General features: G+C 36.8%; 1 protein-coding gene across 3 annotated transcripts in view; it reads right to left on the bottom strand.

Annotated features, from left to right (window-relative positions):
• BTBD7 (BTB domain containing 7) overlaps positions 1 to 17,944 on the bottom strand; it is an 83,702-nt gene extending 65,758 nt beyond the window's left edge. For 2 of the 3 annotated variants that reach the window (XM_074365102.1, XM_074365101.1), the window contains exon 1: positions 17,657 to 17,944. The gene's annotated coding sequence lies outside the window, so the exon portion shown is untranslated. Of the gene's footprint in view, positions 1 to 17,134; positions 17,596 to 17,656 lie in introns of those variants that run through there. The other variant, XM_010968718.3, reaches the window with a different exon arrangement.
• Between the last annotated feature and the right edge of the window lie 1,527 nt (positions 17,945 to 19,471).

The raw sequence follows: 19,471 nt of genomic DNA, 5'->3' as shown, positions 1-19,471 counted from the left end.
TCATATATTCTTTCTGCATTTTTGGTATTTAAACTCTATCTACAGAATTAAACTATAACATGTTACATACTATACTGTCTCTCAATCTGAATCCTACCAATAAAATTTTTATTTAATGGCCATCACCAGTAAAGTACCAGTTTAAAAGTTATTCAGAATACAAGTCCACAATCCCTTATCAGGTAGAAACCTTGGGTGCTAGATATATTCTAAAATTCAGACTCTTTTCCCTTTCTCTCTCTCTCTTTCTCTTTAAAGAAAGTAATACACTACATGGAACATTTACTCTATACCATGTAAACACCCCCAGGTTAGTCATATTACCCCCATAATCAAATATTTTAATAAATTATATTAAATATTTAGACTAAGTGATGTTAGTTCAGGTCAGGTTTTGTTGCCAAATGAAGTCAGGTCCTATTAGTGTTTGTCATTAAATGAGTCTCCCTAAAAAATGGTTTTCAGAACTTTTAGAATTTCAAATTATAAATAAGACAGTGTGCATCTGTAGTTAGTTGCTCAAGATCATGTATAAGAATAGTTCTTATACATGTACCCCAATGTCACAGCAGCACTATTTACAGTAGCCAAAGGCATGGAAGAAACCTAAATGGCCATTGACAGATGACTGGATAAAGAAGCTGTGGGGTGTGTGTGTGTGTGTGTGTGTGTGTGTGTGTGTGTGTATACATATATGTATATATATAATGGAATACTACTCAGCCATAAAAAAGAATGAAATAATGCCATTTGCAGCAACATGATGGACCTAAAGATTATCATACTAAGCAAAGTCAGACAAAGACAGACAAATATCTTATGGTATCACTTATATGTGGAATCTAAAAAAAATGACACAAATGAACTTATTTACAAAACAGAAAAAGACTCAGACATAGAAAACAAACCAAAGGGAAAAGTTTGGGGAGGATAAATCAGGAGTTTGGGATTAGCATATGCAAACTACTATGTATAATACAGATAAACAACACGGTCCTATTGTATAGCACCAGGAACTGTATTCAATAGCTTGTAATAATCTAAAAAGAATATGTACATATGTGTATTACTCAATCACTAAGTTGTACACCAGAAACTAACACAACATTGTAAATCAAATACACTGAAAAAAAAAATAGTATTTCCCTTACCCACTCCCCAAAAAGACAAGTCAGAAAACATTTTTATTCGTATTAAATAAAAGTATCTTTTAAATTGCATTTTTCTATAAAATTAACTTATATTACTGCAAATATAGATTACTTCTTAGAGTTTTGGTTAGGAACATCTTATTAAGCCCATGTGGGCATTTTCTAATATAACCTATTATAATTCAAAACAGCTGTCAGTCTCCCACTGATACGTTTTTTCCTATTAAACATGCATTCTTAAAAGAATATTTTAAAAAGTACATCCCATTCCACCAATCTTAACAACATTCTTTTAAGACTAACCAGAATTTTTAAAACTAGAAAAGGGAAAATATGCAGATAAATTAAGTGAGCTGGGTTCTTAGAACTCTGGCTATAGTGCAGATTCATACTATATATTCTTGCTGTTCTTAACATTTCTAGTTATAAAATACTTCTTAAAATAAAATATCTCCTCTATAAATGCATATTTAGCATGGTCTGAAATATGTTATTTCTTAGCATTTTAAATGACTTTAAAAAATCTCCAAGGAGTCATGAACAATCTAGAAATAATGCTTAGGGAAAACTGGTGATCATTCTAAATAGGGTAAGAAAACCAAAACCAGTGAAAGAATCATTAAAAAAAGATACTCAATTATTAGATGTGTGCTTTTCTAAAAGGACCTCCCAAATTGTATGAACATTGAGATTCTGAAATAAAATACTAGAAAAATAATATGAAACTGTGACTAGTACATAGTATGCTCTGTAAATGTTAACTAAATAGTGTGTATATGATGAATTGCCTAACCTCCTGACATAGAATATCTTATATTTACAGAATAAAATACACTCACAGCAAAAAAAAAAAGATACTCAATTATTAGAAATAATTTTTAAATGTAGTAATTTTCTCATTTGTGAAAATTAAATGTACATATAATCTTAAACTGGAAAACTACGATGCATTCGGATGTGTTTTGAAACATAAAATTAGTATCAATATTTAATTAGGTTATCTAAGAATAGAAGTGGCAAACAATTAAGTGTAAGCAGTCAATAAAAACAAAAGCTGAAGTGAACCATGTTACAAATGTTTCACCGCTTGATGTCTACATCAAGCATGTGAATTAGTTTGAATGTAAGTAGTATTTTAGGGGATTGTTTCCAAATTTGATAATTAGCTACAAGACTCCAAATTATAAAACTAATTGTTTTTACTCTGTACCCTCACATTTCTTTTGCATAAAGAACAGATCATTAGTTTTGTTCATTTTTAAATCCCTAAATAATTATTCAACTTTTACATTTAACATAAATCATTAAATTTCTGATGAAAAGTCACTGTGCTCCAGAGAACATTTTCAGATGGAGTATCTGATTTAAACAGAGAACTAATCATACTATTTGGTGACAGTACACACGCACTGCCATCAAACAATGTACATCTCCACCTCCCCAAGTAATTTTGCTATTTTATAAGATTAAAATATCATTTTATTTTCTTTATTGAAATCCAGGAAAAATTTTTATCACCCCTGTAATTTTTAGCTGTTTCTTCCTCTCTCCAAAAGTGTTTTTGTCTTCTATTACTAGAGAATTTGAAGTTGGGATTCACACTGTTGAATCTGAAAGAATTTTAAAGATCGTAGAACAGATCAAAATATACAAAGAACAAGATATTTGCTAAATCTTCTCTATTCTACCCACCCCAGAACCTTTATGTTTCCCCATTCACTTATGAGAATTAAACACCTTTGTTGTTTAAATTAAACACACACACACAGAGGAGAATATAACAAAAAGCAATTTCTTAAAATTTACCTCCCTTTCCACAAAGACAACTAATAACAATTTGATTTCTACTTTTCTAGCATTTTTGACATAAATTAAACTTTAAATAGTTTTAAGTAGGAATATTTTACAGAGTTCTGTAAAAAGCTATTTTCATTTCATAATATACCAAGGATACAAAAACATGGCCACATATAAACTTTATCTTTTAAAAATCCCTAAATAGAATTGTATTGTGTAGCTATGCCATAATTTATTTCACCAAATCCATACTGACGATCATTTTCAATTTTTCAGTATTATAAAGTCTTGCAACCCTTTTACCTCTATCTTTGGCCACTGTAAATTATGCCATTAGAATAAATATCAAGTAGTAGTATTACTGGATAAAAGGGTATACATATTCCTAATCTGGAGATGCATCTGTCAGAAAAGTTGCAATTTACACTCCTACCAACTTTGCATCAGAACATCAAAACTCTGGTCATTATTAACCTTTGCCACTCTGGTGGAGGAAAAATGATCTCATTATTTTAATCTTTGTTTTTTAAAATTGAAAGGGAAACTAAATCTCAACGTATTTATTAGCCTCTATGTTTCTTTATAATCTTTGTCCATTTTTCTATGTGGCTGTTCTTTTTACTAAACTGGACATTTTTTATATTGATGTTAAAATATCAAGGGAGAATACTCATGTTAGCCTTTTAAAACTATGATGGCTTTTGTCATAAATGTTTAAATTTTTTACATAGTCAATTCTATAAGGCTTTTCCTTTTGTAATATCTGGGTTTCATGCTTCTTGCTGTAAACATTTTTATGTCAGAAAACAAAGTTGTATAGGTGGGAGGATACAGCTCAAGTGGTAGAGCTCATGCTTATTAGCATGCCCGAGGTTCTGGGTTCAATTCCCAGCACCACCTCTAAAAAATAAATAAGTGAACCTAACTACCTCCTTCCCCTCAAAGAAAACAAAGTTGTATATAAATATGTAAGTAGTTAGGATAATATACAAAAAATTTCTCTTAATTTGTTATAATCTCCAAATTACATTATGTAGGTAAAATACTCTTCAACCACAGCAGAAAGCTGACTTTAAAGAGTTTACAGCAGTTATTATTAATTCATGTGCTAACTTAAAAATGTTATGAATTCCTAAATATGAAGATAACCCAATTATCTAGTGTTGCTTAGAAACAAGATGGATACATTTTCCAGATAACTGGAGGATGATTTCAGGGAGAAGAAACTCAATTAGTCCAATCTATTTAAATATCATTTGCTGAAGGTATCTTGGGTACCTGGGGCCAAAATTGTAGGCATCTTTCCCTCATCCTTCTCTATAGCAAACTGGTTCACCAATCTCGCTGCAAATCACTTAGACCAAGTCACTATTTATTACCTCTTTATTGAATTGTCACAAAATCAATTTTGGTCTCTGCTTCTAGTCTAATTCATCTAACAAACAACATGGAATTAATCTTCCTAACAGAGGTTCAATCAAGAATATACAATAAGTATAAACTCCTATCCACAAATCTTAAATATGTAAAGTATTTTACACTTTAAATCGTATCAGTATTTCCCAAAGAATGATGTTCTTCTACAGAACATCAGTCTTGCAAAATACAATGAAGGTAGCCTTTTAAAAAAAAAAAATCCTGGTTAGTTTGAGAAGCACCACTTACTATAGCCCAGTTTTGTAGAATTGTTTATATTACTCATTAAGTAAGTATTTGAGTACTGACTTATGTCCTACCCTAAGTGTTGGAGGTAGTGAACAAAATAGTCTTGGTTCTCATGTTGCTTACAATCAAGTGAGAGAAATGAACATTTAAACAAATAATTACAAAAATAAAATTATACATTGGGATAAATGCCATGAAAAACATGGGCTGCTATGAGAAAGAATAAGTTGATTTATTGACATTAATAAACCCATAAGACATAAAGAATACATACAACATACAGAAGAGAGAACTTCAATACATAAATATAAATAATGCTTGACATCATTTATTGACAGAGGTAGTAGCGATGTAATGCTGGGGAGTTAAGGCAGAGTCAACAGTTTAGCAAATTCTAGGAACAGCAGGAAGGCCAAGGTGGCTGATGCAGAATAAGAGGGGATGTGAGGAATGGAGATAATGTAAGAAGAGACAAAGACAGGCAGGTAAAGCCAGGTCACACACATCACTGCAGAAGGCTGAGAGTCCTGCAGCTAAGTAACCTGTTTAACTTTGCTTAATTCAGCTTTCCCAAACTTTCATGAAAACCTTTCTAAGAAAAACCAGTAACAGGTCATGTAGTGTTCCATGGAACACACTTTCAATCACATGATAGTGGCAGAATGAAGTGAAGGTCTGCACTGGGCTAGTGTTGATACATTAAGAGAAAAGTAACACAATGGGTTTTTATTTAAATTTTGAATTAAGAAGTATTAACCAGAAAAAAGTTAGCACAGCAGCCCTGAAACTGCTGTCCTAAAAACGCCTGCCTGAAGGGCTGGCCTTGGCTGGTCTTCAGGACCTTGGACTTCTGGTGTTTTTACCATTTCTTAACTGATAAGAACAGCTCACTACCCTTAGACTGTTTGTACAAACAATATGGTTTATGCTGAATATTTGCTTTCCTTCAGGGAGCCTGTAATTTTGATACATGCTTGGTGACTAGCCATCAATAAAAACCCTGGGCGCTAAGTCTCTAATGAGCTTCCCCACTAGACAGCATTTCACTTGTGCTGTCACAAGTCAGTGCCAGAGGAATTACGTGCAATCTGTGTGACTCCACTGGAAGAGAACTCATGGAAACTTGTACCTGTTTTCCTTTAGACTTTGCCTCATGGACCTTTTTTCCTTTGCTCATTTTGCTTTGCATCCTATACTGTAATAAATGATAGCCATGAGTCTGGCCATATGCTCAGCCTGTGAGTCCTCCTAGTGAACCTAGGGATGGTCTCGGGGATTCTGATGTAAAAACAAAATGGAATATTGTGAAATGTCTCCCTCCACCTCTGTCTTCCAGTCTCCCAAAATGAAACTATATTGTTCTGGAATAAATATCTAGTTGGCATTCAGGTACAAAGTGATTTTATTTTTTATTTTTTAGAAGAAATTACCATAAAATGCAGAATAGTGGCAATCTTTAAGAGAGGAAGGTGGTTGTGATTGAGAAGAGGCATGACTGGGGCTTTGGGCACATTTACACTCTTCTATTTCATAACCAGGGTGGTGCCAGCTTTAAAATAATTTTTTAAAAAATTAGGTTAAACTTAAATGTGTTTAATGTGCTTCTTGGCATGCGTATTATTTCACAACAAAAAATGTTTTGTTGTAGCTGGTACAGATTTGAAAGCTGTCAGCCGAAGCCTTGAAACTAAATCCATTTCCTAAATAAAAGGACAAAGAAGAATGAACGGAAGGCTAAGTACTGAGGCACAGGAAATGCTTATGATTTGGGAGCCGGAAGAGAACTGAGTAAAGGAAAGCATGGAAAACACTAATCAGGCTAGGTGGTGACCAGAATAGGCTTCAAGAAAGAAGTGGCATCTGAATGAGGTTTACTTCAAATTGAGAAGTCACCCCCTTTCTTCTGTGCTATCAGAAAGTTTTGGATACAGTTTAATTTCAGTATTTATCACTCTGTAGGGACAATTAATTGTTAAGATTTCTACATCCTCAAAGAGACTAAGTTCCTAGAGTACTAGGACTGTGTCCTTTTCCAGTAACTATGTATTCCAAGTACCTTGTACCTTGAAGAGTGCCTGGTTCATAAGTGTCCTTAATAAATAAGGTGTTTAGAAATGGAGAATGAAATCAGGAAAGGCCCATATAACAGAAACCATGAAAGGAGAGAATGTAAAGAATTCCATGATAAGTTTTAAATTTTCTTTATTTTTCGTCTTTTTCTCCTACCTTTAGCAACCTTTCAGGTCATTACTGTTTTTAATAAATCCTTTCCACTATACTGCTACCTCCTAATCATTGCTTTAGGAACTACCTAAACACCAACTATGTGAAGGGCACTTAGCCAGGTACTGTCAGGGATACAAAAATGAGCTTACTGTCTAGTGCAGGACATATTCCAATACATAAATAACACAACGTAGCAAGTAGAGTATAGAAAGAATAGGAACAAGGCATGGAAGTTAAAGGAGTGTGATTAGAAAAGGCTTTCATGAAAAGATGATACCTGCTTTGGATCTTGAAGGATGTTAGAATTTAAACATGGAGAAATACAGGTAAGGGTATTTCAATAGAGAGACTAGCATAAGAATTATTAGATAAACAAGGGACAATATACAAAAAAATGAGGCAAGAAAGGCAGCTGATGACTAGATAGGAAAAAGTCAGAAAGAAGCAAAGATGATGCCCTTGTCCAAGTGAGTAGAGCTGATAAAGCACACCAAAATGGAGCAGCCAGAGATGCAAAGGAAAACCAGAAAAATGTGGTCTCACAGAATTGGAGAGGAAACTGAACCAAAGTGAAAACTTGGAGAGAGCAGATGTTTTATAACTCTTTTTAAAAAAGACTGCAAAACGTGCTAAGAAGTGAGGCAGTAGTAGAGAGGATGTGAAAGTCTGGAAAGGTGTGTGTATGAAAGAGAGGGAGATACTGCAACAAATGAGCAGGGATGATGTAGTAAAGCATCAGTACTCAATCGGGTGACTTTGTTCTCCTGGAATATTTGGCAATGCCTGGAGACATTTTTAGTTGCCACAACTAGGGTTGAGGGTACTATTGGTATCTAGTGAGCTGGGATGCTGCTAAACATTGTGCAATGCAAGGATAGTCCCCCATACAAAGAATTACCTGGCCCCAAATGTCAACAGTGGCAAAGCTGAGAAACCCTATACTGGAGCATAAGGGATACACAAGAGAGAATGATTAACCAAAGAAGCAAAGTCTTTGAAGAGAGAACATGCATGGAGGAGGAAGACTTTTCTGGTTCTCTACCTAGTGACCCTGATTAAAACATGATGCTGGAAACAGCTTCAAGGAATTATTTGTTTGAAAAGTGTATTGAAATATAACAACATTCCAATTTCTCTCATAAACATGAATAACAATATGCATGTCTTATATCATTATTTACCCTGTGACTATTCGACACAGATACATCACTTATTTTTTGGGATACTGTCAAGGTTTATAATATGGTTACTTCTATTTTTTCTAAGTTCCATATATGTACAGCAATCACATCTATTAAAAGGTTAATAGATATAAATAATCAGAGTCCATATACTAGTGTAATTTTATTTTATAAAATTTCCTATGTACCATTTGGAAATCAGTTACAAATGATCTATACTTTAACAGTTCATAGGGATACCATGTGAAAAGGAGCCCTACAAAAGCACCAGTTTAAGATGTCAAGTAATATTGTTATAAAAGACTAAAAGGAGTTAACAGTGATTATAAAAGTGGGACTGTATCTTTGGTTAGTAGAACAATATATTTCAAAGCCACAATTAACTTGATCATATAAATTTCACTTTGTATCTTAAGCATGAAAAGACTACTTACTGACATGTATTATGAGAAAGGTATTGAGAGGAATTTTATCAAAAATTCTGCTCTCAAATAAGAGAATTTTCACTCATTTAAACATTTTCTGAGCACTTACTATATGCTAATAATAAACACATGAGGCTATAACAATGAACAACATAGAAATACTTTTTCCTTTTAAATTACTTAGGGACAAGCTGGTAAATAGGCAATTACAATGTAGAGGAAGTACAGATTAGTGAAGATGCACCATGGAGCCAAACTGTCTAGTTCTGGATCCAGCTCTGTCATCTATAAGCTTTGTGATCGTGGGCAAACTGTTTATCTTCTCTGTGTCTAATGATAATAAAAGTATTTACCTTATGGAGTTGTTGAGAAAGTGACATCTGAGGTAAGATCTAAAACTGACAATCGTGTGAACTCTTCCCTTTTCTTGGTGAAGGTAATGGGGGTAGGGGTGGGATATCAAAATAGTGCTCTAACCAGCAGAGGGAACTGATTACGTGAAGGCCCAAGGAAAGAACAAAACCTGGTTCTCTGAGGAAATAAAAGCAATTCTATATGTAGAGTGTAGTGGGAAGGGGTTTGGCAGAACAAACGTATAAGCCCAGAGAAGAAACAGAAGCTAGATAAGAAAAAGCCATATGATCCATGAAAGGGAGTTTGAACTTTATTGTAGAGAGTTTTTTGTTGTTAAGTAAAAAAAAATACACACATGCACACACACCTTTGCTTGAACTGACAGACTTTTTCTCATTCAAGAATTAATAGGCCCACAAAACGGAAAGAACGCACTCGTACAGAGAAGAGATCTTGGCTTACATTCTCAAAAGTTGAAATCCAAACAGCATTAAAAGTATTTGCTTAATTTAGAAAAGTTGATGAAGAAAAAAGGAATACCTGAGCATCTATGTTAGAACACCATATTGTATTTTCACATAGATTACCTTAATTAATCAAGGAAGAACCCTAAGGAGAATGATACTGTTCATTTCACAGATGTGGAAACTAGGGTAAAGTGAGGTTACTTTAATGTACAAAGGTAACAAACAACTAGACATCAAAATAAGAAGGCTGTTCTTCATAGACAAATTTGTCTTTTCATAATCATCCCAACACATGATATTACAATTTCTAATTGTACTGCATTCCTCTTTACCTTGTTTTAAAAATAACTACAAATTACTATGTCAAAGTTTTATATGACTGAAGCCAACAATTGGTGAAGTATACCAAGTACACAACTCTTCTTCACCATCCTTCCTCCTTTGTCAGACTTTATTGTTGCAGCATGTGACAGAACAATGACTTTGTAATTAAGGCTATAATGAGACTTCTCTGTCATAAGCTATTACTAACATTCACTACAAACTCACCTAGTTCTGCCACAAAGCTTTTTTGCTTACCAGAAAATTCTCATGTCTAATCTCAAGCAAGCAAGAAATATTCTGGGAAAGTCTGAAGACAAGAATTAGGTCTTGTGAAGCATATTATGGAATTTTTCTCTAAAGAACAACTCACAAATCTCAGATAAAACATAAGTTAATTAAGTATAATTTCAAAATACAGAGGAAAAAAAGACACAGTATACTTAAAGTTGTTCTGGCATTCAATCACCTCCTACAGAAGGAAGGAAACTGCACAGTAACAACACAATTCATTATTGCTCCTTCCATGATTCCTGCTTTAGTGGGTAAGATTTTTTTCATAAAATTAAAGGATTGTAGCCAGAAGAGACTGTCAAACTTTTTATCCAAGTGAGTGTTTTCACAAAACAATTATAGGCAAGCAAAGAACACTTTGCATGTTTGGCCTAATTGATTTTTCCATTTCACTTTAGTTTTAAACACAATAACATATCTCATATTTATTAAAAAATTATTTACAAAGCACTTTCTCATGTTATCATTCCATCCTAACAACTCACTGAATATCTATAATGTACCAGACACTGTGCTACATACATCCTGTAGGTTTTGGCTCAAAGTACACAGTTATGTGGAAGAGTCAGACATATAAGCAAGTGATGATAATATAGTACAGCAAGGGCTGGAAAAAAGGTCCAAAGGACTAAGAGAGTAAGTGTATGACTAATGGTATAAGTAACTTTTGAACTGAGTCTTGAAGAATAAAGGTGACTATATGAATCAGGAGATTTGAGATGGCAAATAACTTCGAAGAACTGGCTTAAACAATAGAAATTTATTCATGAGGAGAAATCCCACAGTAGGGAAAGTCTCATGTCTAGTACAATACATGCCCTAAATGATGTTATCAGGGACCTATGTTCATTCTACCTTTCTGTTCTGCCATCCTCAGGACATGTTTCACCATCTCTTGTGGTCATAAGACGGCTGTCAGTTGTGACTAGGGCCGCATGTTCTCTTATTCACATATGACAGGGGGAAAAAATCTTCTCCTCCAGAAACAGAATATCTCCTTCCTTTCAATCTAACTGGCAAAAATAATATTTTACAGGAAAATGCCTTGAATGGCTTGGAGTGATCAAAATCTACCCCAGGAATGGGTGATGAGTCATCTTCATCCTGGATGGCAAAGAATAAGGAGAACTCCAAGCACTGGGATAAACACATGAAAAACAGAAGTATATAGAATAAGAAACAGCTGGGTATGGTTGGAGTGACGAGAAATCTAAGGCTGGACACAGTCTACAAACTTTTATGAGTTTGGACTTTATCTAGCAGACAATGGGAAGTTAACACAGGTGGTCTAAGTAGGGAAGTAACATGCTCCCACTGGGTTTTTTTAAAATGTGTGGTAGTAATACAGAGAATAGTCAGAGAAGGGAACGGAAAGTGGGAGAACAAATGGCAGACTTGACTGGTAGTCTGTCCAATAAACAGTCCAGAACAGTAAGGAAGTGGTAATAGGGAAGGAAAGAAAGGAATGAAAAATACAAAGTGGCAAAGCTGCTATGTAAAATATTGTGTGTGTATTCATTTTTCCCCTTTTACAGATGAGGAAAATTAAGCCTCAGAGAGGCTTAAATGGCTTGCTTAAGATTGCAGAACTATAAATAGTAATTAGAATCTGAATGGAGGTTTGATTCCCAGTCCATTGTTCTATTGCATCACAACTATATCTAAAAACTCCAACAATGCTCAACAAATGAGACTTTTTTGAAACCTGTGATTTAAAGGATATTCTGTGTATTGAATTAAAGTGATTCCTATTTATTCCAACTTCAACATAACATTCATTACATGGATTTAAAGTCAATTTATAAAACTTTGTATGTTTTTGAAGTTTATATATCATTTGAGATAGTGAAAGACTCAATTTGCAATGCCAAATTTAGACTGTCAAAATGTTTTAAATAAAAAAAGTAAAAGAACCGAAGCTTACTTTAAAAAATTTTGAACTTGTTTTGCAAATAAACTAGGTATTGAATGTTTGAATTTCATTATAAATCTGAAGTTAGCAGTCACTTAAAAAGTTTCTTCTAAATTAGGCTTCCCTTTGAATTTTGGATTCTGAAAACCAACTTCCACTAGCTGCAACTTAAAAAGAAAAAGGTTGTCTCACTTTTAAAAACATAGTTGTTTTAGAAAAAGTCGCTTGCCTGTTTCTTGTTAGAGTGAAGTCTGATCTAGTTTTATTACCAGTGTACCAAGATTGAGTTAACAGAAAACATGGTTTAAAAAAGAATTAACACTTTCCATTAAAAATTATAAACAATACATTTTTTAGCTTATTGGGTTAAATCTTAGTCTTCTAGTTCTAAATTAAATTACTAACTTTTGGAGGACCTATGTGCCTGGCACTATGCTAGATGCTGGAAATACAGCTGAAAGCAAAACTGTACCATAGTTATTCAGGCATACATTTGTATGATTATTTGATTTGTGTCAGTCTTCCCTACTGAATAACCATAATACTATTTTTCTTCAGCCAAAACATGACTGCAAATGTACAGACGATGCTTAAAACATCAACTTGGCAATATATATTATTGTGCAAAGGACAAAAAAATTTTCTTTCACCAGGTTAGAAACTCAGCACCCATAACTGAGTATTTTTTCCTTAAAACATACCTGCTAAAAACTCAACAAACCAGGAACATAAGAAAACTTCCCACATAATAAAGGTTATATATGAAAAATCTACAGCTAACATCATACTCAATGATCAAAGACTGAAGGCTTTTCCCTCTGAGATCAGGAACAAGACAAGGATGTGCATTTTTACCATTTCTATTCAATATTGTACTGTAAGTCCTAGTCAGAGTAATTAGGCAGGAAAAAGAAAGAAAAGGCATTCAAATTGGAAAGGAAGAAGTAAAATTACCTTTATTCAAAAACAACTTTATCTCATATGTAGAAAACTCTACAGATTACACACACACACACACACACACACACACACACACAATCTTTCAGAATAAATGAATTCAGTAAGGCTGCGGGATACAAAATCAACACACAAAAATGAGTTTTGTTCTAAACGCTAACAATAAACAATCCAAAAAGGAATTAAGAAATCAATCCTATTTACAACAATACCAAAAATAATAAAATACTTAGGAGTAAATTTAACCAAGGAGATGAAAGACTTTCACACTGACAAACACAAAATGTGGGAAGAAATTAAACACAAATAAACAGAAAGATACCTGGCGTTCATGGAATGGAAGACTTAATATTAACATGTCAACACTACTCCAAACAATCTATAGAGTCAATGCAACCTCTATCAAAAAAAATCCCAATGGCATTTTTTGCAAAAATAGAAAAATCTATCCTAAACTTCATATGAAATCTCAAGAGACCCACAGGCAGACAAAACAATTCTGAAAAAGAACAATGTTAGAGGCCTCACACTTCTGATTTCAAAACTCACTATAAAGTTAGAGTAATCAAAACAGTGTGGTACTGGCATAAAGACAAACTTATAGACCAATGGAACATAATCGAGTTCAGAAATAAACCCTCGAATGTATGATAAAGTGATTTTTGACAAGGATGCCAGACCATTCAATGGAAAGAAGACCATCTTTTAAACAGATGGTATTGGGAAAACTAGATATCCATATGTCAAGACCTAAATGTAGGAATCTGGGGAGAGAGGAATGCTTAGAAGAGTTTTAAAGGGAGAAAGCTTCATGACACTGGATTTGGCAATAATTTCTTGAATATGACACTAAAAATATAAGCAACCGCATTAAAATTAAAAACTTTTGTGCATCAAAGTACACTCTACAGAGTGAAAAGACAATGCATGAAATGGCAAAAATACTTGCAAATCATATATCTGATAAAGGACTGGTATCCAGAATATATAAAGAACTACAACTCAACAACAACAAAAAAAACTTGATTAAAAAATGGACAAAGAATTTCCGTGGTATTAGTGATGTTGAGCAATTCTTCATGTTCCTGTAGACCATCTGCATTTCCTCTTTTGGAAAAATGTCTGTTCAGTTCTTCTGCCCATATTTTAAATGAGTTGGTTGCCTGGTTGTTTGCTTTTTAATTGAAGTATAGTTGCTTTAAAATGTTGTATTAGATTCTGGTGTACAGCATGGATGGACTTGGAGGGCATTATGCTAAGTGAAATAAGTCATACTGAGAAAGACAAACACTATAAGATATCACTTACATTTGGAGTCTAAAAAATACAACTAACTAGTGAATACAACAGAAAAGAAACAGACTCATGTAGAGAAGCAATTAGTGGTTAGCAGTGGGGAGAGGGAAGGGGGAGGTGCAAGATGGAGGTGGAATATTAAGAGGTACAAACTATCAGTATAAAAAAGCTACAAGGATGTACTATATAACATGGGGAAATATAGGCAATATTTTATAGTAACTATAAACCTTTTAAAATTGTGAATTACTATATTGTATACTTGTAACATGTAATATTGTACATCAACTATACTTCAATTAAAAAATATGGTATTGTAAAATACATAAATAAATTTAAAAAAATAAAATGGGCAAAGAATTTAAATAGATCATTTCTCCAAAGAAGATACACAAAAGGCTGATAAGCACAAGAGATGATAACATCACTAATCATCAGAGAAACGCAAGTGAAAACCACAGTGAGATATCACTTTACACCCACTAGGATGGCTGTTATCAAAATGATTAAAACAAGTGTTGATGAGGATGTGGAGAAATCAGAACTGTTGTGCATGCTGGTGGGAATATAAACTTTTCTGGATATTTACCTAAATGAAAGCATAGACTCAAACGGATATTTGTACACGCACATTCATACAATAAATAGCCCAGAAGTGGAAGCACACCAAGCATCGATGGACAGTAAACAGATGAACAAAATGTAGCATATACATACAATGGAATATTATTCAGCCCTAAAAAAGGAAATTCTGGCAAATGCTGCAACATAGATGAACATTATGCTAAGTGAAATAAGCCAGCCACAAAAGGACAAATACTGTATGATTCTACTTATATGAGATACCTAAAGTAGTCAAATTCATAGAGACAATAGAATGGCAGATGCCAGGGACTGAGAATAAAGGGATGCGGGGAGCTAGTGTTTACCATGTACAGAGTTTCAGTTGGGGAAGATGAAAAGAGTTCTGGAGATGGATGGTGGTGACCACTGCAGAACAATGTGAGTGTTCTTAATGCCACAAAATTGTACACTTAAAGCTGGTAAAAATGGCAAACTTCATGTTATACATATTTTGCCAAAATAAAAAAACAAAAACAAAAATAATATCTGCTATGATCTTTCCTACTGACTCTATCCTAGTGTAGGATCTCACCTCTTTATACCCAGGTAACTGCAACAGCTATGTAAAAATGCTTATTTCCTCATTACTACTGTCCCTGGTTCATTCCACTCTCTCCTCATTCTAACGCAACCAACACATCACTGACAGGTGCATCTTGCTGTTTTATCACATTAATGTCTAGCCTCCAAACTTTCAAAGGTTCCCCATATCTTGCACAAGAGAATAAAAATCCAAATCTTCTCAATCCAGTACTCAAATCCTTCTACAGACAGATATCCTTTCAACTGTCTACTGTCTTCTCAAGGAAATTCAGTGTCAGCTCATCTTAGTTCCCTCTCTATTCCCCTCCCCTAAAGCTAATCTCCACACTATATTCTTGCTTTTCCTCACAAAGTAACTGCTTCAATCTCTCTGTAAATCTAAATCCTTACAGAAGCTAGCTCAAGTCCCAAGTGTTCCAGGAAGTTATTTAGGCTCCTGAGACCTCACTCATCTCCCTCTAACCAGAACACATACAGCATTCTTTGTATCGACAGAACTTACGAGATGGTTTTCTAGACTCACAGGGGTACATCTTATCTTTCCTGAGGGCAAAGTCATTATATTACAGTTGTTTCTTTTCCTCCTGTAGCATCTAGTACTGCAAAATACAAAGCAGATCTTCAATAATTACCTGTGTAACTGAATACAAGGTACAATTTTGGTGTATGAGTTTCAATGACTAGAATATGATACCAGAATCATTCGACATGATTGTATTTCTAAAGGTTAATCTGTGACACACAACAAAGAAAAACTGCTGTGACTCAAGAAGCTATGTGGAAACCAGGTGGTAGAACCTGGCAAATACAACACAGGTTTTTTCAAAGCCTAAAATTAGAGTCTGATACACAAAGAACTTGTTTAAACGCTGGTGTTGAAACACTGAACAATAAAGTAGTTAGGTTTTGTGGGACAGAATACTGACCTATGGTTTTACTGAATGCATGCAAAAATGAGCCATGCTGTAACTGGACATACAGTCACAGGCCTTTGAAAACTCTTAATGAAAAAATCTGTCAGTTTTTATTAAATTCAGGTCAGGAAAAAAAAAATCTTCATGTTACTTGTGGTAACTGACAGCAACTGTCAAGAGTCAGAGTGAGGTGCTCTCTCTTTTCTCCTTTCAACTTTACTGCACAAAGACCCGGGGATGAGGATGGGTACTGGTAGTGAAGAATGCAATCAATGAAGAATAAGAGGCTCAAAAGTGTAGTAAAAAGAACTCTCTAAGTGGGGCGGAGAGAGGCCTAGATTCTAGTTTTGGTCCAATCCCTGCCAGCTGTAAGACCTACAGCGAGTCACTTATCTTCCTGGGCCTAGTTTCCCAGCTCTAAAACAAGTCACACCAGATCGCTAAAGGTTTTTCCGACTCAATAATTCCAGGACAAGTTTAATCAAAGCTGCCATTAACATGTAAGATTCTTGCAATTTCAAATCTTTCATCCACATTTCCGGAAGAAAGTAATTGATTTCAGCAACCTAACAGAAATGGAGGCTACTCAGAGACAAAAAACTCTGTTAGTTGAAAAACGAAGTAATTCTGTAAAAATGCTTATTTCCTCATTACTGTGAGATGTTTTAGTAGAAGGAACAGTTCTCTGGTAAAGAAAGCCAAGACTGTTTCTGCAAATTAGGCCTAATCCAGAGTTACTTATTATCTGTGCTGGTATGTGAAGAGGTGCTTTTGTAGTTCAGAGCAGAAACAACACTCCTCAGAGCTTCTTTCAAAAAATGATGATAAAGTTCTCAACCTCGGGGTAAGGCTAGTAAACAGCTATGCAAATGACGAGACATGGGAAAATGCATGCTTTTAGCCTCACAAGTACTCCAAGTACAGTCTCCTTTATCAAACACTCGGTATTGTCTCTCTCCCAACCTGTCAAAACGCAATTTCAGTTTGATCCCGAAACAGTAACTTACCCGGACAATCTAACTTCTCCCCCTGGGAGCAGAGGTCCACAGGCCTGCCCCCCGCCCCCCGATTCCGGCCCGCCGCTCTCACGCCCACCCCGAGGCGGTCGCAGCCCCGCAGCCAGATAAACACGCGTCCGAGTCTCGGGAGCGGTTTCCCGGAGTCCTGGGAGCAGCAGGTCCCGCCCCTCGGAGCCCCGAGCGGAGAGCCGGCCAGGCCACCGCCGCGGCCACCTCAGGCCCCTCTCCCCGCCCCGAGCGCCACACCTCGCTCCTCTGCCCCCGGGACGGCGGCGCACAGCCCAGCTCGCCCCTGGGAGCGCACCAGGACCGGTCAGTCAGCCACCGCCGCCACCTCAGCCCCAGACGGACCACTGCCCCTTCCCCGCCAGCGGCCCCGCACTTCCCGCGGCGGCCCGGCCCCAGCGCCCCCCCAACCCCCACGCACAGCCCCCTTCCTCGCCGGGACGCCCAGCGCCGCGCCGGGCACAGCCTCGGCTCACAGCCTCACAGACACCGAGGGACACTTACCCCGGAGGCTCCTCCCGCCGCTGCTGCTGCTGCTGCCGCCGCTGGGACCGCGGCCGTCGCCCCCGCCGCCGCCGCCACCAGCACCGCCGTCCGCACCGGCGCCAGCGCCCCGGGCCATCCTCCTCCTGCCGCCGCCTCCTCCACCCTCTCCGCTCCTGTCAGTGGCTCAGGCTCCGGGGCTTCTCCAGGTTCCCCTCGCCGCCATTTTGACTCCTAGAGGGAGCAGGAGGGGCTCGCCTCGGTGCGGCCCTGGGGCGCCTGCGCGGCGCTGCGGAGCCGGCCCGAGCTCCCGCCCGCCCCCGCCGTCGCCGCGCCCGGGGTCACGTGGGCCGGCGGCGGCGCGCGCGCCGGGGCGGGCCGGGAGGCGCGTTCGCGGGACCCGGGAGCGGTCGGAGCCGAGTGCGCGCGCTTTATTCCCGCTTTCCGCTTGGAGTTTGAAGCCGGTTGCAGCATCTTGCTTATTCTAGGAAACTGTGGCAAATCGTTAAATCTGTCAGAATGGAAATATAATAACTATGTTACTGGACGGCCAGTTCTACCAATTCATGTTGCCATTCGACCGCTGGCATTCTGATCTGTCGCTCACAATGGATCTTTCTCAAAGCGAAGACTGCGCTTCCGCGCAAAAGTCCTTTTTTACAGCCTTGGCTTTTCGGTGTCTTCTTAACATTTATCTTAAGCCCTGTCTGTATAGTACTTCTACAGACACCACCTTGCTAGTTGTATAATGGATTAAAAAAAAAATCAGACACTGAAAAGTTTCCCTCAGCAAGATACCCCCGTAAAAGAGGGATGAGAATTGATGAAAGCAGACAGGCGCCACATGGGAGAGCCAAATCACTCTCCCTGGATGCTCCTTTTCTGGGAGTTTGCGATCATTTAAGCGATGCACTAACAGAAACATATTTATGGAGCACCTTACAGTTAGCAAAACACTGTTAAATACATAGCCTCCTTTGAACACCAAAACTATCCTTTGAGGTAGTCGGAACAGGTATTATTATCGCCGTTTTACAGCTAAGGAGATAGTCTCGAAAATGCTAAGTCGTTTGCCCTGGGGCGCACATGCAGCATTCGTAAGTAGGCAAGCCAAGACTAGAACCCAGACATCCTGACCCTGGTCACCAGGCATATTATCCCTCACAGTTCTCTGACAGGTCTTAGCAATACATCATGTGTTTGTCCTCTGGGAATTTATTTAAAACCCTCTTTAAAGTATTTGCATTGTCAATCGCTATCCACCCTTTGAGAAACAAGTTTTCTGAGTCATGCTTGAGATTTTTTTGTTGTTGTTCTCAAAGTGCCTCTAAGCTTAAAAGAATAAGAGCAATTTTAAATTTTGTGATGTGTTTTTAACCATCTTTTGGTCCTTTATTATTTTATACATTTCTCATTTGGTTGGAAGATTTAAGTTTTGGGTTTCTTTTTTTTTTTACATCCTTCAATGGAAGGACTTTATATCTCTTTGAATATGATCGTTTCTTTTCTCTGGACTTTCTTCAGATTTGATATATCTTTATTGTGAAAATATATCTTCTTCATTCATCACTTCCTTTCTTCCTTAGAAAGATATTTATTTCCCATTTGCATTATTTCATTTTTTTCCCCCATACACCTCATGTGTCTCCAACTCCAATCCTTGACGGTTTGAAGATTTTAGCTGACATTGTAGTATTCCCTTGTCCGAAAAATGATCTCCTCTAGCTGGTACGGGTCTCTTCAGCTGAGCACACGTGTGTGCAGGAGATAAGAAGTACATGGAAAAGTGAGAAAAAACAAGAGAAATAGGCCCCTTTAGTTGGAGCAAAGGATTGG

The sequence above is a fragment of the Camelus bactrianus genome, chromosome 6, assembly GCF_048773025.1.
Source record: "Camelus bactrianus isolate YW-2024 breed Bactrian camel chromosome 6, ASM4877302v1, whole genome shotgun sequence".
Classification (NCBI taxonomy): domain Eukaryota; kingdom Metazoa; phylum Chordata; class Mammalia; order Artiodactyla; family Camelidae; genus Camelus; species Camelus bactrianus.
This window is presented reverse-complemented; position numbering and strand designations above follow the sequence as displayed.